Genomic DNA, 23545 nt, shown 5'->3' on the forward strand with positions numbered 1-23545 from the left:
GCTTGGAATAAAACTCAGCAGTTAAAAGCATATAGAAGCCCAGAGTTCACTTCCTAACACTCACTTTGGGTGACCTGCCACTCTAGCTCTAGGGGTATTAGATCTTCTGTCCTCTTTGAGCATCAGTGCTCATGTGCCCCCACATAAAGACACACATATATACAAAATTTAATTTTTTTAAATACATAGATGATAGATGACAGATGATGATTAAAAATTTATATACACCAATGTACATAAGAACTCTGTTCTGTGAAGTAGTCTGCACCTAGTATTATTAAATATATATGATATATATGTATATGTCATATGAAAGAGAGATGTAGATACACACATCCTATTGGTCAGAGTCTCTAGAGAACCATTAGTAACACAGGTTAAAGCAGAACCTACTCCAGGTTCCAGCATCACAGAGTTTTATTCTGCTGAAGGACTGAGTAGTTGTCATCAGTGGCAGCACTTAGTATGGTCTTTCAGGGACAGGCAAATTGAAGTTGCCAGATGAGGAAATACAAGGGAACATATGTGGCTTGATGAGAAACCATGCTAGTGGAACGCACCTAAGATGCTCTGGGTAGTGCTGGTTCATGATGCACAGGGTGGTATGGGCTAGCAGCTGAGCTAGGGTAAGACAAGTCACCTAGAAGCAGATCATGGAAGGTTTTGACTATAAGGGTCTGACCTTTGTCACAGGCCCTGAGAATTCTGATGTCTTGGGCATGGAAGTTTTGCATTCAGTGAAGATCAGACGTGGGAAGTTCGAGCTGTTTCCAAGGCTGCTTGGAATAGATTGCTAAACCGTATGAGGCATGCTACAATTTTTAGCTCAGATTCTAATAAGAATTATCTAGACGTGTGAAGACTCCACAGTGGGCCACAGAGGCCCTGGAGATGCTGAAATGAAATCACTCTTCCTTCTGCTATTCTCTGATTACTAATGAAAGCAAGTGGAGCATGGTGGCTGCTGGCTGGGAAGTTCCATTCTGCCATGGGCCACACTAGGTCAGCAGCATCCACTCCACCATTTGAATCATCTTGAGTAAATTACTCTAAACCCCAATTTCCTCATTTACAAACTAGGGCTAAGAATAGTCCCTGCCGCCTGGGGCTATTGAGGGATTAAATGAGATCAGGCACAGTGCTTAGCCCAGCATCAGGCACCTAACAAATGCTCACCAAGCATTATGTATTGGGTTACAGCAACCAATGCAAGACCCTAGCAATGCCTGCTGTAAGGTTGGCACGTTATTTTTAAGGTTGGTTTCTAATACCACATCATCCTAACCCTTTTTTTGTTTGTTTTCATGCCATCACCATGCTGGTGTATCGATCAGGAGGAAAGCCTCTGTCTTTAAAGATTCATTAGAGCTACAGCCATGTTCTAGTTTTACCAAAGGGAACAAAGAAAGGCTCCAATTCTCAAGGTGTCAACCAATAATCCTAGATGCAGAGAACGTCATTGAACAGAGTTCCTATGTACATCAGTGATTACTTTATAGCCAGACCCTGAGGGCTCTGAGGGTGTCCAAAGAAATCCCTATAAGGAATCCTAACCAAGAAAACTTGTTAAAGGGGGCCCACACTGTGTTGTTCTAATGTCATATTTCAAAGGGAGACTCAGTTCATAAAACTTTCACTGTCTCCAGCTGGCTGTGCTCTTCTTAAGAGCTCTAAATCTCTGTTTCAGGCTCCTAGGAAGACAGAGAGCCTGTGGCAGCCAGGCCCTCATTAATATGGCCTGCTCAAGCCCCAGGGCAAGAATGACAACTGGACAACTGCACTCGTTTGCCTAGAAGTTGGTATCAGCAAAGCACTTTCTCCTTCAGCATTAATGTTCGTTTAATATTGCTGGGGCAGTGACAGGCTGTGCAGCACAGGTGATCAGGAGAGAGATTTTGTGCCACCATAAGCATGTAGCTCATGAAGATGATTCAATCATGCTTATATTCATTCATACACACTCACACAAACACACACACACACACACACACACACACACACACACACTCACCATATCTCCACTGTCAAGTGAACTTTAGAACTCCTGCCTGCCATTAAATAGAAGAGAAGCTTGCAAGTGAATCCATCTTAGGTGGGGCTCCCCTAAACTCAAGACTCTGCATTCTTGGGTCCCTGAGATCCTTAAAGAAGTTTTAGAGAGCTGAGATGTTTCTAGCTACTAGGAAGTTGGCAGTCACATCTTTAAATTTTTTTGATTTATTCATTTTTCTTTTATGTGTACGAGTGTATTACCTGCATGTATGTAAGTGCACACATGTCATGCAGTACCTGCAGAAGAGAGAAGATGGCATTGAATCCCCTGGAACTGGAGTTACAGACATTGTTAGTCCTGGGATTTGAACCCGGGCCCTCTACAAGAATAGCCAGTGCGCTTAGCCACCGAGCCATCTCCCCAGCCCCAAGAGTCACATTTTATATGCAACTGTAGCAGCTCTCATTAAGCATAGGATTTAGACAATATGGTCATTCTGTCGTTCCCAAATTCTTTAGTATTTTAGCTTTTGGGTTTTATTTATATGCTGACAATTTTCCAAAATTTCCTTTCTATATTTAATATATACATGCATTCACATTAAACACATTCACAATTTAAAACATTTTTTATAATAGCAAAACTGGTTAAGCATTCCTAAGCCAAAAGTTAAATGCCCCCAAATCTGAAACTTGATTGGTCACATCACAAGTAGAATTTTCCACATTTGACCTCAGTCTGGTCACATTCAAAATGCAGGCACATTTAAATTACAGTGTAAAATTATCTTTGGGTTATGTGTATAAGGAACCGAGAAACAAAAATAATATGGGTCCCACCCCTAAGATAGCTCATTATGTAAATGCAAATATTTCAAAATCTGAAAAAAATCTGATACCTTCTGTTCCCAAGCATTTCAGATAAGGGATACTCACCCATAGTTTTTTTTTTTTTTTAATTTTTTAAATTCCTTTTATGTGTATGAGTGTTTATCTGCATGTATGTTAATGCACCTGTGTCATGCAATGCCCATAGAGGCCAGAAGAGGGTATTAGATCTCCTGAAACTGGAGTTAAGGACCTCTGTTAGCCACAATGTAGGTGCTGGGATTTGAACCTGGGTCCTCTGGAAGAACAGCAAGTATTCTTTTTTTAAAATGTTTTATTTTTTTATTTTATTTTATGTCAATTCTTGTATTGCCTGCATGTATATAAGTGCACCCATGTCGTGCAATGCCCTCGGAGGACAGAAGAGGGTGTCAGATCCCCTGGAACTGGAGTGATGGAGAGTTGTTAGCTGCCATGTGGGTATTGGGATTTGAACCTGGGTCTTCTGCAAGAACAGCAAGTATCTTTAACTGCCGAGCCATCTCTCCAGCCCCACTCACCTATAGGTGTGATGACATCCTTAAGAGCCCATCTTTCATGCTTCTTTCCAGGGAAATACATCTAACCTGTAGCTAATTTATAACCATGAACGTTCTTTCCAAAGGCCTCTGTGGTCATAAATCTCTCGAGTCTTATCTCTATAAATCCCACAGCCCCAAGGTGGATCCTATTTCATATGATGGTATCTCTGGTACCTAAATGTTCACTAGATGAAGGGTGGATTTTGAAAAATACTGATAGTCAGTGATTGAAAGAAATACAAGTCTGGGGTTGTTTCTCTTGCTGACAGATGGATAGGTGTGTGAAGCAAGTTTGGTTTACTCCTTATTTAAGGGAAAGAATTGAGGGCCAAAGACCAATGTAGACCTAGGATGTTAGAGACATGGCCCTGACTCTTCCTTAGCATGATTATCTGGGACACAGTTTTACTTTCTGTAATAGGACTAAATTGGCTTAAAATCCTAAAATTTCAAAACATACTTAAATATGAAAAATGTTTTTAAATCTTGATGAAGCTAGAAATATAGATATTGCAAATATTACCAAAATTAGTACTGGTGGCATGTGACACTTATTTTCACCTTTAGGAATGAAAGAGGATAATATTTTCCCAGCCTCAGCTATGGAACCTTCAGGGAATGATCTTAGCTGAAAAAATTACACCTCTTCTAAGGCCTACCTCTAAAGGTGTAGATTCCTTGTTCCAATTCATGACAACCCAACCTGCCACCCAGCTCTCCAGCTTCCCATGAGATTGGCTGTGAACTCAGGTGGGGGCTTCCTTGTAGCTTTACTTATCTTTTTATCTAGTCTGGCTTCCTCTGTCCTTCCCTTATTTGTTGATCCAAGAGCATCATCCAATAAACATCATGTGCTCTCATTTCTGTCTAATCTGAGCCAGCTTCCTAGGACCGCACTTAACCATAACTGACTTTTATTACTACTTCATGATGCTTCAGGATCTGGGATGGCCTGTCCTTATTCATCCTCTCATTCAGCCCCTGCCACAGCCCGCACAGAAAAACAGTGTAATATGGGATGATCTTATAGGCCTTAGTTTGAGTTGCTTTCGATCCATTTTACCATGTTGTAGTATACTAGAAAAATTTGAACAATGCCTTTCCTATCCTATTTCTTTATCAATAAAGTAGGTCTTATTAGCAGAATTAAGTCTTACTCTTTAAAATAAATATGACCTGAGAAGAGGTTTTCAAGAAATAGCCTCCAAATGGTGTTTGGTTTTTCATGAATTTAACAATATATTGTTAGTAAAATTTGTATTGCACTACATTTAAATAGTCTGTCAAACAATCACAATAATAATCACAATAATCACAATAATAATCAGCAGAGGTGGGACTCTGGAGCCTGTGGGGGATCATGTCCAGTGCCACAGTATGCCTCAGTTTCCCCATGAGCAAAACACAACTTTAGCACTGCTTGACTACTGAATGATTTAATTTGTTAATAGGTTCTGGCACCTAGTAAAGGTCAGAACATATAGGCTCCTGAGAATTCATAACATGTTGGAAAAGTTCGGATTTTTATCTTTAAAGATACAGAATAGATTTTAAGGATTTCAGACCAGGACCACCAATATTCAGAGGTCCAAAAAAAGACTTAAAATTGTCTCACCAACACTTTGGAGGAAGAAAACGAAACATTAGGAGAAAATTACTGACTTTCCAATAGCTAGAACTCACAATATTCAGAAACCCCACAACAAATGTGATTTTTTGAGAACTTCAGGGGATGGTCAAATGTTATTTTGATCATATACATTTCTTTTCATTGAATTCTTTTATAAGCAGCATTTCTGTTGCTTAACAATATTTCTCATAATAAAACCAAGTTATTTGTTGTAAATTATGAAGCAAACATAAGCATGCAGAATGACTGCCAAGCACACAGTAACTACTATACTAAATTTGGTAATAATTGCTTTCATCATTGTTTAGTAAACTAGAGCATATAGATGTTGATGAACAAGAATAGATCTTCTTTATCTGGCTTTGGTCCTTTTAGCTCTACTGAACGGTATAAAATGAGTGAAATGGATGTCCAGTTAAACAGGTAAATAGTTGGTAAGTGTTCAGTTGCCTTATCCAACACAGAGGACTCTGTGGCCCAATGAGTTTGATGGTCCTATAATGAAATCCTAAAATCACCAATGACATAGCAGCTAATTCAGTCATGTATAGTCACCAGGTGGCTATTTGTGTCTAAGGATAAGGTTGGCCACCTTAGAAAAATTCACTTCTGGAAACTACACAAGTTTGGAACAAAGAAAGATTTCACTGGACATTCCAACTCCTCACTCCAACTGGACCAGGACAGATCCTTCGGCCACAGAAACAGAAAAAAAATTCCCTTTCCTTCCTCTATACTAGGTGTCTCCTGGCAAACTGTGGAAAGGAATTGTGTAGTTAACAGAGGCCCAGCTGTATGGATATTAGGAACAAAGAAGGAAATAACTAAGTTCATCACTACTTAGAAGACTTGACTCTTAGAAACTAGACAATCTTCCAGTAGATGGGAAGGAGCCCTTGCCATCTGTTGCCTTACAAAGTTCATTTATGCCTTTTCTTGCTGTCACCCACAAGTTCCTTGACTTGGCTTTCCAGGGACTTGATCCTATACACAAGAGCTTTACCCACCTGGCAGCTGCTGAACCAAAACCTTTGCCAGCTGGGACTACTAACCCATTTGTTTGCAGCTTTTCCTGCTGGTCGAATGCAGCTCTGCAGCTCAGTGGACATATAGCCCTGCCAGGCTGAAAAGGGAAAGGGAGTGGTCTCAAGAGGTGACCATAGGTACCTCCACGGGTTTCTCCCATGGCGATATCCTACTGTTTGAAAGAATTTCAGAAAGTTAATTTAGTAAGATTGACTACCATTTTAATGAGGGAGATTTAGCCTTTAAGAATATAGTGTCCTTCATGATGAGTCTGAGCTCTTGCCCTGGATCAGGGTCTGGATCTGGTTTTAGAGTTACCGAAATCTACTCAAGCACAAAGAGGGCATGCAGAGCCACATGAATGAATCCTAGAAAAAGCAGAAAGGAAGTAGGAAGCGAGAGAGCATCAACAGGGTCACCACCAAGTCTGTTCATAGGTACTGGAAAGGGAAGCTAGAAAAAAAATCTTTTCAAAGCACAAGGCACAAGACAGGCACTGAAGAATCAAAACAGCTTGGAACAGAATATAAAAGGTGAGTCCTGGAAGGATCCTCCACCTCACACACCAAAGGGAACTTCAGAGACTATTGACAGAGAGGCTGTGGCATTGCTCAGGAATAACCCCAAGGTCAAGGTCACTGAGAAGAGCCAGCTAGAAAGAGTGGGAGATTTGTTCTGAGTCACCTTTGCAATACAGTCCTCCCATGGTTTTATTTCAGTACGAAAGCTCCCAGGGAAGCCAGGAGGAAAACGTGTAATAGGTTTGCTGCATAGAGCTATTTGTGTCCATTCTCAGAGTCAGGGAGTTCATGAAGAAGAAAGAATCAATACTAAGGAGCAGCAAGGAAGAAACGGGGCCAGGGTCAAGGCTCTTATTTTCTGGTCTGGGCAGAATGTCTGTGGCCTACGGCTTCTAGAAAATGATTAACGAGGCTAACCTACTTTGACTCTGCAGATTATCATCAACTCTTATTTAAAGGAAAGTATGCTTTCTGGTCTCCTAATGTTTCTAGCTGTTGAATTTGTTTCTCTTTTCAATCTAGTCAGAGAACCACATAAACGGGGAAAGATGGGGAAGCATATCCAGAGTTGGAACAGCCTCTTAAAAATGCAAGTCCTCTTCAGCACATGATAGGGGAGACTGTCAGCTTCTTGTAGCGGGGCCTTATCAGTTAGAAATGCTTCATGTACACGTCTCTAACCACTGACCACTGTGGCATTCTCAAGTGGAGAGATCATGTACAGATGTGAATGGCCTCTGGAAGCCGTTCACTGGTTAAATGAACACTTCCATCCTCTCTGTGTTTTTCTCATATTTTACAGATTGAGCCCCATGTTATTATTCCAGGAAAGGATGGGGAGAGACAGCACCCGTATCAAATAATAATAATAACAATAACAATAATGAAAGCTTTTATTTATTAGCTTGTGGTGTCTGGTAGAGACAGTACATACATGAGTTAAAGAACAAACAAGGAAAAATCAAGCTGGTACTGACCTCAAAGCTTCATCTGGTTTAGCTAGCTTTCATAGTGCTGGAAGATGCTATGCGTGCTACCCGAAGGAAAAGTAATCATTAACCTTACCCAGCTCTGAACTCTGCAAGCTATAATACTGACTGGCCTGGCAAAATATGCCCACTGGTGCAAGAGTGGCATGAATGTTATGGGAGTTACCAACTGCTTTCTGCTTTGATTTAAGGTCTTCTTCACAAGATGAAGCCCATACCAGGCACTCTTATCAGGACCAAGGACCTGTGTCTAGACAGGTCACAGGCCATAGAGGAGAACCTATTACTATCATTGTGCTAAATAGACAAGTATTAACCTTACTCCTAATGACTTGTGGTACCCATAGACTGGCGCATCTCTCAACTCTCACCAATGAAGCTTCTTCTTGCAGCAGATGGTGATTAACAAAGAGGCCCATGGCTAGAATAAGAGACTGCAGAGTGCTCAGGCCTAAATGGGACACCTAGATTGCATCCTCTCCTCCAAAGACTCCTCCTCCATTGGATGGAAATACTGTAAGGGTCAGGACACCACAGCGTAGTTGCAGATATGACCCCACAGCACAGCATGTACAAGACCTGTGCACACCCAGGCCAGACAATACCCACCATGAATGCAGAGGAAGGCAAAAAGCTGCATCCCTAGCTGAGGCTCTATTGGCAATTGATAGCTTCTGAGGGAGGGAGAGTCCGTTTTCTTTAGTGACTTGATGCCTAGTAGGCTGACAAGACTCCGAGGGATAGACCCACACCCAAGACTATTTGGAGGACACAGATTAGATTTGACAGCCTTCAAAGAAAGAAACATATAACAACGGAGGACATGAAGCTGGGGAGTTGGTACAGGAGTGAAGATGGGGGACGGGGCCTAAATTTGGTCAAAGTATATTGTATGAAATTCTTCAATCACCAAAGGTTGTGTGTGTGTGTGTGTGTGTGTGTGTGTGTGTGTGTGTTTTGTTTTTGGTTTGTTTTGCTTTTTATGAAAGCTTTCTCAGAACCATATAGCAGGCATTTAATTGGATGTCCTTGGTAAGACTAGGCTTTGTGTTTGCTGAGGGCAGGGGATCTGTACATGGTATCAGCCGATCGAGGCTCTGACCCAGAGGAATAATAAACGGCTGTGGGAAGAGAAGAAGAGGAACAAAGGAGACCATGGAAGAAGAGGCAGGGGAAGAGGAAAGACAGAAAGGAAGGAGGAAGAGAGGACAAACAGGAAAGCAAAGAGAGGCATGCAGGAAGGAGGAAGGAAAGATGCCTGGGACCAAATTCATGAAAAAAAATTGAAAACTGAAATCTCAACCCTAGGCTAATCAAGCACGGAGAACCGGAAGCCAAAGTCTTTGTGCCTCAGTCATTTACATTTATAAAGTGGGACTGCTTATATTCATTCCACTTATATTTGTGCCACAGGTATATTATGAAGGCTAAGTATTTAGGACAAGTTTTAAAATGGTATAAACTTCCCACTAATGTGAAAATATAAAAGAAAAAACCTGGCTCCAATACGAAGGCACAACAGATAGTATTTTGGCACTGAGCTTTGGGTTGATTTCCAAAAGCAAGCATAGCGTGGCCTTGGACTGAAAAGCCTCTCTTCCCAAATCTAATGTTAAAATGAAACGGATACTCCACCTCTGGACGGCATTTTCTCCTGTTGATTTTACACAGACAGAATTAACTGTCAGTCCTCTTAATGAGGGTCATGGCCCAATGTGGTCACAAGATGGCAGCAGAGTTCTTCTGGTGTTCCTTGGGACTCCCCTAGGATTGCTAATTAAAATCCAGCAAACTGATCTTTGAAACAAGTATGCTGCACCTGCCCTATGGGAGTGTCTCCTTCCAGACGTTGCACAAGCTCATTTTCTTTGTCTTCCCTGGAGCTAGAAGTCCACCATTGTGGTTGAAACATGTAGCCAGGGCTCAAGCAGATGGTGTTTAGGAGCCGAGGCACCAATCTGCACCAAGCTGATGAATGTGAGGCAGTTTCACAGAAATCATAGTAACACCTACGTCTTGAGTGTTCTGAGAATTGCATACAATTATAACTGCAAAAAGTGTTGTATAGACTGGGGACATACACTGAACACTCCATATGTTGGAGATGTTTTCTTATCTTTCCCTTTTCTAAATATCAGCAATTTGTACCAGAAATGAAAAAGAAAGAAAGATGGTAATTTTGAACAGAACTCAGATGTCAGCCACTTCTATCCACATAAGGAATGTCCAGTTGGGTACTTAGTCCTCTGGCCAAGAAATGACTTTGATTATGCTGCTAGGGAGGGGAACAGCTGGGTACTACTCAGGGGTGATACTGATAAGGTGACATACTCAGCATGAGCCAGATCAGGAGGTCAAGAAGATGAGGTCTAGGGATTCATGCCTGGAGTCTAGAGCCTAAAATCTGACCATGAGAGTTACTCCCATCAGCTCAGATCAGGAAAAGGAGTATCATAATGAATTTTGACTTTTTTTTCTGATGCCAGAGATTGAACCCAGAACCTCCCACATTCTAAGCACATGTTCAAACGGCAAACCACACACCCCCAGTTCAGAATGAGCCATTATCCTATGAGGTTATAATCTTTCCAATCTCTAAACCTCCAGCAAAGCTCTCCTGTACATCTACCTGTATTGTTAGTGCTTTGGATGCCATCCTCCATGGGGCAGAGGGAGGTGACAGTCAGGTATCCCTGTGAGATGGCAGGCAGCAGAAGAGAGTCTACCACAGCCTGCAGAAATACCAGGAAGAGAATGTTCCCTAGTGGGCGGTGGTACATTTAAAACAGATTAAACTTTGTAGCTTGAGATTATTTCAAATTATGCAGAAAATGGAATGGAAAGCATACAGCAAAATCACCCCACATACCTTTTCCCCAGATTCCTGTCTTCTTGCCATTGACCCTACTTGCATTATAATTGACTCTATTTCCATCAACACACCCTCACATGGCTTTTTTAAAGGAAATATTTGAGGGTGAGCGGTGAGCTATATACTCATAAATACACACACACACACACACACACACACACACACACACACAAGGCTCTTCACCTTTAAACACCTGAGTGCACATTTTCTATGAATCAGAACATCATGCCACTAATTACAGGACAGTTGCCAGTGTCAGTGAAATCCACACCAGGCAATTCTGTAGTCCAACACCCACCCCGTAATTCTGTCATGTGGCTCAGTGCCTCAATAGCACTGGTTTTCTTCCAGTACAAGATGCAGCCTAGAGTGGGTTAAATCTATTTGCTGTTTATGCCCTGCAGCCATACTTAATCTTAGAGCATCTCTGTAGCCTTTTTGTTGTTTTGATTATATCGATGTATTTGAAGAATACATTCATCCCCTTTCAAAAATAGAGTGTTTCTCATTTGAAGTTTATGTCTCATTCCCTTGCAAATACACACATTTTCACCCTTAGTTGATGCTAAGTCCATCTCATAATGCCCACCTAGGGACACATCATGCCAACTGCCCCCTACCATTGAAGTCTGTTTTGATTACCTGCTCTTAGTACTTAGTTTCTCCATGTGCAATCACTGTGTTCCCTTTGCAATAAGCAAAGTTCAGAAAGACTCTTTAAGCCATAGGGCTGTCCCACTCTTCCTCAAGGTTAACCTCAAGAGCTCCACTCACTTCCCTAATTTCTTGCTAGCTCATCATTATTGTGGTGGTTGCAATTGTATCCAGTTTCCCTTTAGCAATCACCTAGCATTCTCACCTCTTTGTATTTGTTTGTCTATTCGTTCTGCCTACAGGCTTATGATTTCCTATATTTCCAGTGCTTTATGACCCATTACTGTACCTGATAACTGTGATGCTCACAGTCCCAGGTTTAGTCAATGGGGGCATTTTCAGGGTACCACCTCCTTGTGACACATTCTCTCCTTATACTTTTAAGCAACTCCTCATTTTCTAGCATAAGTATTTCAAGCTCAGTTTATAACAATCTTATTAGTTGTTTCTCTGAGGATCCCTGCTTGTTTCTATTATGAGAGACCAGGATTTGAATGCTTAGTATTCTCTTTATCCCTAGGATGTCTTTACCTCTTGGGACTTCTAGTGGACAGAACTGGAAATATTTGCACACATAAGCATAAACATATATGCATGTCCATAAGCATGCTTATACACTTACATGCATATACATTCATATATGCACATATACATCCCAATGATTGTATAACATACATCTAAATATTTTAGAAACAATGCATTCTTACTGACAGCTCTATTTCCTACCCATTCTTATAGGATTTTTTCTCCCTCTTGGGATAGAGGTGTTACTTTGAAATATTAAAGCAAAGATCCTCCCCCAACCAAAGCTAGAGGATATGTGAGTGTTATAATATTAAAAAGAGAAAGTCACAAGAACTGGTCAAAATGACAAATAAATGGAAAAATCACCACCTATGTCTATTTATAAATCCATACAAAAACATTTTTCAACACCTACACGTAACAAGCATTATATTAGATATTAGAATACAGAAGAGAACAAATTAAAAGTTTATAACCACAAGGAATAGTTAAACATTGTGAGACATAGAGCATAAAATTAATATAAAACGTACAGCAGGTGTTCATTGTGAAAATGCTACGTGAACGATCACAGCATGGAAGGAAATGTAAGGGTGTCTCACTGGGAGGGAGTGGGACTGGCTGATAAGCTGATGTTTGAGTTTGGGCATGAAGTGAATGAAGGTTTAGCCCTTAAGTTATCTGTGACAAGACTTCCAGGTAAAGGAAGGGCAGGTGCCACCTGGTGGGCTTTGATGGGAGAATACTAAGGGCTTCTGTGACTGAGTCCCGTGAGGGAGTTCAGAGTAGTGTGAGTGAATGAAGAGTAACAGGAGATAAATTGGGAAAGGTGGCACAAGGTCAAATCCAACAGAGCCTCCCATGATAACACAAGCTTGGGTTCTTGCTCTTTGTAAAATGAGAAGTCATCAGAAAGCTTAGAACAGGTATATACCATGTCTGCCTTTGGTTTCAAAGTAATCATGCCAGCTGAAATATGGAGAACAGACAAGGAAGACAGGAGGGATCAGTTAGGTGGGAAGTGATAAAAACTAGAGACAGGCTTGAAGTAGTGATCCCAGGATGGTGTGGCTTGAACCAAGGGTGTCTGTCGCAATGGTATGCCCCCTGAAGTAAGGGTGAGTATACGCCGCAGATAATGCCAAATCCTGGTGAATACAGAGATGAACAAGGAACCCACTGCCTAGGGGAATACAGTGAGTGAGTAGACACCCATAGTTACTGAGAATACGCTGTAATAACCCTGAAGATAACGATCAAAAGCAGCCAGAACCATCTGTGGTTACATACATGGAAGACTGACTCTCTGTGTCTATGAACTCAGGAGCAGTTTCAAAGAAAGAAGATAATGATTTTAAGAGAGGGAGAGACTTAAGCAAAGGAAAGAGCCATCTGCCATCTCCTGAGTGCTGGATGAATCATCCTCATTCCCTGAATCACAGTTCCTGTCATTAACTCTCACCTCATAGTTCTTTCATCCACTGGATACCCGTGTGGCTCTGCCATCATTTTGTAGATGTACCCCTTACTTAGGCTGCCTCAGCCCTGAGGTCAAGGGCTCTTGTCTACAACACAGAGAAGAGAGAAAATCATCAGAGTAGATGCAGGTCAGAGACGGAGACAGCAAGGATGATGTCCAGACTCCTGATGCAGGTATGGCACTGACACTCAAAGATTCAGGAAGAGCGCTGCAACTAATGAAGTAGCTGCCCACGCTTTCCAATATGCATGTGAGCTGCCTGCACACACGACGGCATACTGGGCTGTCATTGGCTTTGCCAACATGGCTACCGGACTTTTATAAAGAGGAAGAGTCAAATGGGAAGCAGGGACATATAGGCTGGAGACAAAAGAAAAGAAACCAGTACAGACTAACAAGAAACACTGAGGAAGGAATAAGCCAGACAGGAGAGGAGTGCAGTCAACATTGCTCAGCAATGGGAAGCATTTCTAGAGAATACACGCAAACGCCTTAAACTTTAAAGGACCCATGTCACCAATCCTTTTATTTCATTTATCCAGGCAGATGTAGTATTCAGCTGTCACTTAGGGGTTCTTTTGTGTATCCATAGCCTTAGCAGAATACCATTCGTACACTTCATCAAGAAGTACTGTGATGGTTGAATCAAGCCCCTAATGCCATGGTTCTGTGCATCCCTAAGATGTTATTTCACTGTCTGGGATTAAAAAAAAAAAATGGATCCAGGGGAGAACATGGATCCAGGGGAGAACATGAATAAGAATTCAATACAATTTGTTATCAATCAAAAGAAAAGAAAAGCCTGGGCATGGCACACGCTTTTAATCCCAGCACTTGGGAGGCAGAGGCAGGAGGATCTCTGTGAGTTCAAGGCCAGCCTGGTCTACATAGTGAGTTGCTGGACAGCTGGGGCTACAGGGAGATCCTGTCTCAAAAAGCAAAAAAAAAAAAGGTACATTAGTTGTACACTGTCCTATGGAACTTATCTGTAAGTCCTCATATACCTTTCTGCTTTCTTGTGGCATCTTCTTGGGATAGCCTCCCGTACAGTGTTCTAGAAGTATCCATCAATGTAGATCGTGTGGTACTTTAAAAAATATTGCACTCTTCCTTCAAATGTGATGTCTTCAGCTGCCTTAGGTATAGCCCACCCAGCCCAGCCACACCGTGGCTTACACACAAATGCCCCCTTCTCTGTGCTACTGTCTGACAATAAGGGCTCTGGCTTGTCATCTGTCAGCCCTGGGTAAGTCACTGCATTTCTCTGGGCCATATTTTTTTACACTAGATTGAGAAGGTCATTGAACTGGTATTTAATAACCTCAACTATTTTTCCTCCACGTCAAACATACTCATCATCTTCATAAGGGGGTCCACGCAGCCCGAATGCTGCCTCTCTTCTGCTGATGCAACTAGGCATTGATGCTATTTCAACACCTCCTTCACATCCCTGAAAAAACTAACTGTCTGTATTCAAGCAGCTATTTGAGTTTAGGGAACAGACATCTTTAAATCCCCAACTTCTGCTGGAATGACTGAGATCAAAATGGTGTTCCACAGAAGAACCCGACCAAAGTTGTTCCAAAAGATCATTATTTGGATGTCTAGCCCTACATAATTTTCATCTTCTGATTCAAAGTTTCAGGTCAGATATGCATCTCTTTCTTGTTTATGCGGACAGAGGAGCATGTCATAGGAATTTGATCTGAAACCTGTAATTTTGTTTCTTCTGTTAAACAAAGCTTCCATGAGGCTATGGTAAGATATTGTTCTTTTTTTAATAAAAGGAAAAATAAGAAGAAATAAGCCTAAGAAGCTTCAGCTATGTCTTGTAGGGTCTTAATGAACTAGCTCTTATGTTTCCTAACATTGAGGCCTTACAGAGTCAAGGAACCATGTGGCCCATTCTGTGGTTTGTAGTAGAAGGTGTGGTGTACATGACTTATGCATGAAGAACTTTTTAATATCTCAGACTATTCTGCTCATATATGCCCTTTAAAAGCCAATTACAAGAGTATGTAGAACTTTAAAACCTCTTTATGCTGAGTAGAGATGGCGTAAAATATCCGCTGACCAAAGTAGGGAATATGTTCTGGGAGTGAGCTTTGAGGGGCCCACCAAGATAATCTCCAAATGCAACAATGTCATTTTTCATGAACTTTTTCTAAATCTTGAGTCCAAAACAGACTGTAGCCACTATCCATCACTTCTAAAGCTGTCAGAAAAGACATCCTTGGCTTTCTCTGAGCCAAACCACCAATAGCTACTCCTTCACACAGGCTTCCTGACCTAACCTACACTCTGGTAACCACACTGGCAACACTCTCCATTACTGCACTGCAAAGAGACCATCTTGTGGGGAGTGGGCTATTGAGGCTGAGGCCACTGAGACCAATTTTAAAGCGCAGAAAACAATTTGTAGAATTTTGAGTGTGGATTGTGACAGAGAGGTAGAGAAGGACTTAAAATGGGTCATAAGTGGGTTGATTTTATAAGAAGAAGTGGAACAAATATGTGAGAGGATTTTAGTAGGGTGATTGCTGTATAACTTCTTATTTATCTCTCACTTAAATGCATATTAGGAATTGTTAAATTCATCTCTTTTCCTAACATAGTACTTTGTGTGTTTCATACTGTCTACTATAATATGCTATGTATTAGTTACTAATAATATAACTTTTTTCAGTTTAGTCTGTCGGGGCAGGCATCATTTATTCACCTATAGACATCTTTTTGACAGTAGCTATAATAGTGACCATTGGGATCTCCTTGTTTAGTGTGTGTAATTTTATTATTGAAATAAAAGTAATGCAAAACAATATTAGTGACTCTTATGATAAGGAGCCAATAATAAAACTAACACAATATAAAGAGTTATAGAATTCATTCTGACTCAACAGAAATTTTCTGTGTGTCCTTTGGTGATCATGCTTTAGACAATAGTTGTGATTTTTATGCCCATCAGTCACTGTACTTCCACTTGAATTTTCATTGTTTACATGCCAACCATATAAGGAAAGAGAGGAGGGGAAGGGAGAGAAGGAAAGGGAGGGGAGGGGAGGGGAGGGGAAGGGAGTGGAAGGGAATGGAAGGGAAGGGAGAGCAGAACAGGAAAGGAGAGGAGAAACTATGCATAGACTAACTGGATCCCCCTAAGAAAGCTGGCTCTCCGTGGCAGCATCCTAGCTTCCTTCATGTGCAGACTGAAATTCGAATTTCTTCCTTCCTGATGGACAGAAGCACAACTATTCAGACAACACACAGAAGAAAGTTTAACTGATGGGTGGAGATTCCAGGACTGTTGAAACAATTGGCTATTGAAAGAGCAAGTGTTGAAATAACATGTTGTTTTAAGAGTTTTCACTGAGAGACTAATATTTCAATACATCTGAATAACTTCCCTGCTGTAAAGCATTTAGGTTTGAAAAAATAAAGCTAGATAAGTAGCAGGAACTTCCAAGAGAAAACTCCCTCAACTTGGATAAATCTCACTGCTGATCAGGGCTGAAGCTGGCAAGCTGCCTACCAGTAGGCCCAAGCTACCCATTTCCAGTGTGAATGTCTTCTAGTGATACCCAATTCCCAAACCAAAATGTCAGATTACTGAAAGGCAAACTTAAAACCCCCCATTTCTCATGAGGATAATATTTAGGTGACAAAATTTTATTTTCTTAGAAATTAAGAAAAAATACTTCTATTCACCCCATAACCAAATCTGTGTGATATTGATAATATAGACTCAATGAACGTCTACATGAAATCAGTCCTGTGTTAAGGCACCCACAGAATTTAGATCGTTCAGTCACATAAAACTAAATCTTGTCTCATATAAGTAGAAAGAATATGCTCTTCACTTTCAAAATGCAATTTATCTAAGAAAAAGATGCACCTATTTAATACCTATAACACATTAAAAAAAAAAAAGTAATTAGAACCTGGGACCCAAGCATACTGTGGTCTTCCCCTAAAACTATCTGCCCCTCTCCCCAGCTGAGGTCCTAAGAGAGGCCCATATAAAAAGAGTCAGAAGACAAATAAGATTTAGAGTGATTTGAGTTATGATCCAAACTTGAATATAGAGTATCTTTCTCTCTCTCTCTTTCTCCCTCTCCCTCCTCCCCCTCCCCGCTCTGGTTTGGTATACCTGGCTGGAACCAATGTCCAGTTAGGCTAAGTTTAATACTTGCATTCACTGGCATCAAAGCCAACATCTAACCCTTGGATCTTACTCCTCCAATCTTACTTCATGATCAGGAAGGAAATCAAAGAATGTGGCATAAAAATCAGGGCTCGTGTATGTGTGTGTGTGCGTGCGTGTGTGTGTGTGTGCGTGTGTGTGTGTGTGTGCGTGCGTGTGTGTGTGTGTGTGTGTGTGTGTGTGTGTCGGAGAGATAACATGAAGGCTGTCCTTACTAATCAGGCAGAGAAAAGATGCAAGAGATAGGATGCTTGTCATGGGCATGATTAATGGGTGCAGTCAGTGCCCACAGTCCAGCTCATTAGCGGCCTCCCTTTTCCGCTGAGGGGAGCCACAGGGTGGAATGCACCAGAAAGCAGGAAGTGGTCCTGGTGTCCACAGCAGAGGTGGACCTGTGCACGAGTCTGCATTGATAGAAGCCAGCAACAAAGTAAAGGAAAGGACCACAACATTTGGTGATTATCTTTTCATGACTCATGACTGTCAAGTAAAGCATTTAGGTTTTAAAAAATAAAGCTAGATAAGTAACAGGAATTTCCAAGAGAAAAGTCCCTCAACTTGAATAAATCCCACTGCTGATCAGGGCTGAACTAGCAAGCTGCCTGCCAGCAGGCCCAGCCTGCCCATTTCCAGTGTGAATACATGTCACTCCAAGTATCACATTCCTGCCCCTGTCCACCCAGCCTAAGCAGCTCAAGCAAAGGTATTCAAGGGTACATTAGTGCTCCAAGAAGACAGCAGAGTTCTCCATTCCCCTCAGCTCTGCCTCTGCTACAAATTCTTCCTTAATAACTTTAGAAACATAAAGATATTTTCATTTTTTAAGTAATTTTGACAATATGCCAATAAACCCTGTAATTTCTAAAGTGCAATCATTCCTTGTCTTAGATTGAAGTCCCCCACCTCACTCTATTCCCTTTTTCAGATCTTTCTGCTCTTATATCAAGTATTCATAACCTTCCAGGTTATTTCACACCATCTTTGCTTCTGAATTTCTAAAGAGTATGCCGATTCTATCAGGTCTTTGGGGATTTTAAAAGTTACGCATTCTGGTTTGAAAGGTTGCCACTAAAGGTACCCACTTCCATCCCAGATAGTCCCACTGCCAGATTCCTAGTATGGTTTATTACCAATGTTGGTTAAGACGTAACTTTACATTCTGATGACCAGCCAACAATTGTTAAAACAACAGACAGTATTCTATTGACTGTCCCTGGCATCGCACTACACCACCTGTCTCTCAGAAACTTTGTTCCTACAGTTTTAGGAAATGAATCATCCTTCAGTTTTCTCCTCATCTAGTTTCTGTGAACAAACTGGTGTTCTTCCAAAGAACTCCAGTCTCTCTAATTTTTCTTTGCCTTTCCTGGAAAGTTCCCAGACTCAACCATTCCCCATGAGAGCCTGTACAGCTTTCCCACAGCTTCAATTCTCATTATTCTTCCTGTCTCTCTCCTCTGTTGGACAGCCCTTTGTGGGATGTGATATCCTCTTCCCAGTCCCCCTGTCCTTTAGTATTGTTTCAAAAATCATATTCTAGTAGGGCAGAATGCCTCATGCTTGTAATCTCGGTACTCAGGAAGCTGAGACTTGAGGATCATTGTGATTTTGAAGATAGCTCCCTGGACTACATTGTGAATTCCAGATCAGCCTGGGCTACAGAGTGAGCGCCTGTCTCAAAAACAACAATAAAACTCAAAACCACCACCACCATCAATAAAAAAGACATATTCTAAGATAATCTGAAGGTAAGGTGATGTTATTTTTTTGGCTTCAATATATTAGAAATAGTCTATCACCACATCTGTTACTCTGTGTAGAATTTGATGCTCAAGATCTTCTTTGTCAAATTTTGAAACTAAAGGCTGCTAGTCTCCTAACTTCCATTCTTGCTGTTAGACTCTTGCTGCTGACTGATTCCCAAGACTTCTAATGTGACACACTAGAGTTATGAATCAAGCATCCTTTGTCCGAATCTCTACTTATCCTACCCAAACAGGGTAGGATAAAATTCCATCTGGAATAAATCCATATCTTGAATATTATTGAGCATTTGAATTCAGATGAGAAAAAAATGTTTAGATAGCAATCATTTTTGTGGGACTTTTGTATGAATGGACACGACTTTCAGCTCATGGTCCGTGATGGAGCTTTGTGGTAAAATACATTTAATATCCAACATATCGTACACCATAAGTGCTAACACAATTTATTTTTAAAAAGCATTGTCTTTTATGATACGGTTTAAGTTGTAGTCCTCAAACTATAATTTTATTTTGAATATTGAAACATACTCCACTGACAATCTTCTTCTCTGGTGTAAGTTTTTCTAATCCCAAGCTCTTCAGTTGGAAACAGGGCATGGTTGTGGCATATTGTGGCTGTGGACGGGAATAAGTGATAGAGAGAAACAGAAAGTGTTATCAGATATGATCGAGTGAAAGATATCCTTCTTCTGAGAAGATAAACAAATGCAGTTGTAATTATACTGAAATATCCCTCACAGGCTCAAAGGAACACTTGGTCCACAGCTATTGACACTTTGGGGGAGGCTGTGGAGCAATGGCGCCTAGCTAGCAGCTATAAGTCACTAAGGGAGAGTATAGACTGGTCCGGCTTTCTGGCCCACTCTCTTTACTGACTTGTCTTACTTCTTCTTTAGTTCCAGTTGATCAAGAAGTAGATTCCAAATTGGAACTAGACCAGTGAGATAAATGTGTTGGCAGTGCTAGCAGAAAAGAGCCTTAGGTCATGTGGGTTCAGTCACAGGGAAAAGCCTCACCTCCCACAGCATGGGTCTTCCTCAGTCTGGGGGACTCAGCATAGGGCCAGGGCAGCATAAGGCTGCACAGTGGGGGGTCCTGATAGAGCAGCCAGTCAGCCAGACTCCACTCAGCAGGAGCGCAAGCTTCTCAGCCCTGCAGCCAACCACACAAGCTAAAGCCTTCTCAATTTTAAGGCACATTATAAATGTGCTAATTTGGTAAGGATCCATTATTTGCTGTTATCCAAGCATAATAACCCATTGTTTTGAAGTAGATTCCCCTCAATTTGCTATGCTAATTAGTGCTAGGAGTGCCTTCACACCCGCTGACGTGAAGCTGGGTTTCTGAAGCACCCTGACTCCAAGATGGAAAATGTGAACTGCTTGTTGCACATCCTCACGTAAGTTATTTAACCTCTTCTTCTCAGTTTTCCCATCTGCAAATTGCTGCGGCTATTCAATCATGGCATTCTAAAGGCTAAAATAATTTGTGTGAAAATCCTAAGTAAGTTCTATGAAAATTACTGTTAGCGGGGACTGAGCCTGGAGCAATATTTTCATGTGATAGAAATTCCTACATAAACAGAGGCTCTTCCTTCATTTAATGCATGGTTATCTCTAAGAACAGAAATAAATAAGAGTCTGGTTAAAGTAATTTATATTCAATATTACATGTTGCAAACATTAAGCAGGTCCTTTAGCCTACAAAAGAAATAAATTTAGAACCTAATCAATGGCTAACTTACTTTTTTTTTTCTGTGCAGTTTGTGTGTGTGTGTGTGTGTGTGTGTGTGTGTGTGTGTTGTGGCAGCTAGAGTAGAAGCCTATTGAAGGTTGTCATTATTTCCCCTTCAGGCCATATATCTGATTCTTGCCTTGGTACCACTTTATTTATGTCATGATCTGGCTTACTAAAGACAACAATAGCCCTCTGTAACATTTCTGGTGACTCACTATGTCCCAGGCAAGATGCTAACAGAAATGCCAACTCGACATGTTATCTTCTGTATCCCAAGAGTATAATGCCATTCCAAGAGTAGCATACATATGATAATTACGATTACCTTTTATTCTAACGTAAAAAAAGAATTAACAGAACTTTACAAACAAGTATGTTGTAGGGCTGGAGAGATGGCTCAGCGGTTAAGAACACTGAATGTTCTTGCAGAAAACCCGGGTTCAAATCCCAGCACCCACATGGTAGCTAACAACTCTCCATAACTCCAGTTCCAGGGGATCTGACAGCCTCTCCTGTCCTCCATGGGCATTGCATGACACAGGTGCATTTACCTACATACAGGCAATACATGCATACACATAAAATAATAATAATAAAAAGATGTGTGTTGTACAATCAATAAAGTTATTGTGGTTCCTTGAATCTTGGGAACTGTTAGGCTGGGGTAAAGTCCTATTCCAGACTTCTCTTCGTTAGTACTTGATTCTGTGCACATTGGATTCTGTGCCAGGTGAAAGAACACTGATGCAAATGTGTCAGACAAAAAAGTCAAACAAAAGAGAATCCACCATAAGCCGGACATGGTGGCTGACATGCAGTGCTCGCTGTAAAAGCACAGATGACCAGATAAGTCTTTTGTTTTATTGTTAACCTTCTCCTATTTTGCTTGGTAACTTTAGTTCATTCAACACTAGGATTTGACAGGCTCAAGGGGAGAAAGGTCATCCTCTGGGTTATGAGAACATTTCCCAAGCAAGGCAGGTGATGCACACTGTAATCCCAGCACTTGGGAAACAGAGGCAGGAGGATTGCTGCAAGTTTGAGACCAGTCAGGCCTACATAGGGAGTTCCAGGCCAGCCCAGGCTACAAAAAGAGACTGTTCAAAAGACAGAGAGGAAGAGACAGAAACATAGAAAGAAGAGAGACAGAGATAGAGAACAAGAACAGCTCCACATTACAAAGGTTTCATTTGTTCACTTAAAGGGGTAACTATATATAAATTGCTTACACTCTAAGTCTCAATTTCCTTATTTGAAAATGGGACTAAGAATAGTTAATCAGATAACTGAGTGTTGAGCAAGACTGCATATTTAAAGTAGATTCCACTGTATTTGACTCAAGTAACTGCATGATAATTATTTTTAAAATACTATTTGTTAACTGTTTATGCTGCTGTTAGTTGAGTGAAATTCTTAATGTTCCTCCCCAGTTATGAAATTTCTTAACTTGCTGGGCAAAGCTCTCAGTCAGTCTTCCTTCCTTCCTTCCTTCCTTCCTTCCTTCCTTCCTTCCTTCCTTCCTTCCTTCCTTCATTTCATAGCTAAGAATATAGTATCAACTTGTGCATTAATGCCACTTAGTAAATTACTGATAAGTGAGAAAAACAAGAGTCGAAATTACAGACATTTTGTTAGGAAAGCAAGCTCTATGAATACGTAAGGACTCCTCACACTGAACACAACTGTCATCCAATCAATAGTATTATTCAAAAATGACCAAGTCACTAAAATTAAATAATGACTGGAGCAGCAGCTGTAAGACACAAACTACTATTTAGCCTTGGAGAAACTGAGACCCCACTCTGCCTAGTTTTGTATCCAGAAGACAGTGCTTCATCTGTTCCTGCAGTCCCTGACCTTAGACATCTACTAATGCTAAAAGCAGAAATCACATAGCACAATAAAGGAGCATGTTCCTAGTGACATAAGGCAAAACAAACAAACTAGATGCAAGCAAAATCAACTGATAAATAGCAAACATTTTCTCCAGCACAACACTGAGTAATGGCTGAGAAAAATTAGTTAGTATGGCATTGAGCTAGTCCACAGTGGTTGGCACCTGTATCTGCATGATATTTTTATTTATGTAAAATACTACTGCTAAAAAAAAAAATAACTCGGGGCTGAAGAGATGGCTCAGTGATTAAGAGCACTGACTGCTCTTGCAGAGAACCTGGGTGCAGTTCCCAACACCCAAATAGCAGCTAACCACCATCCGTAATTCCAGTTCCAGGGGATCTCACACCCTGTTCTGGCCTCTGTAGGCATTGCACACATGTGATACACTTACATACATGCCAGCAAAACATTCATACACATAAAATAAAGATAAAATAAGTGAAAAAGAAAACCAATAACAAAATAAGTATGGGAAAATATTAAAGTGTGTGATCAATTTGCTAGCTAATTTATTTTCTGTAATTTTCCAGGGTGTTAAAAATATTTCACAAAATTTTTTACTGAGAAAATGGTTAAAGAAAACAACGCTTGTGTGACACAATGAAAATGGGGAGGCGTGTATCTGAATAGTGATTTTACCCCTGAAGGGGTCATTGCTCTTCCCAACCCTTAGTTTCTATCTCTTAAAAAAATTATAAGCTTTGGGGGCTGGAGAGATGGCTCAGCAGTTAAGAGCACTGACTGCTCTTGCAGAAGACCCGGTTCTATTCCCAGCACCCACATGGCGGCTACGAACTGTCCTTAACTCCAGTTCCAGGGGAATCTGAAGCCCTCTTCTGACCTCCGC

The sequence above is a fragment of the Nannospalax galili genome, unplaced genomic scaffold (genome assembly GCF_000622305.1).
Source record: "Nannospalax galili isolate Female #2095 unplaced genomic scaffold, S.galili_v1.0 scaffold541, whole genome shotgun sequence".
Classification (NCBI taxonomy): Eukaryota; Metazoa; Chordata; class Mammalia; order Rodentia; family Spalacidae; genus Nannospalax; species Nannospalax galili.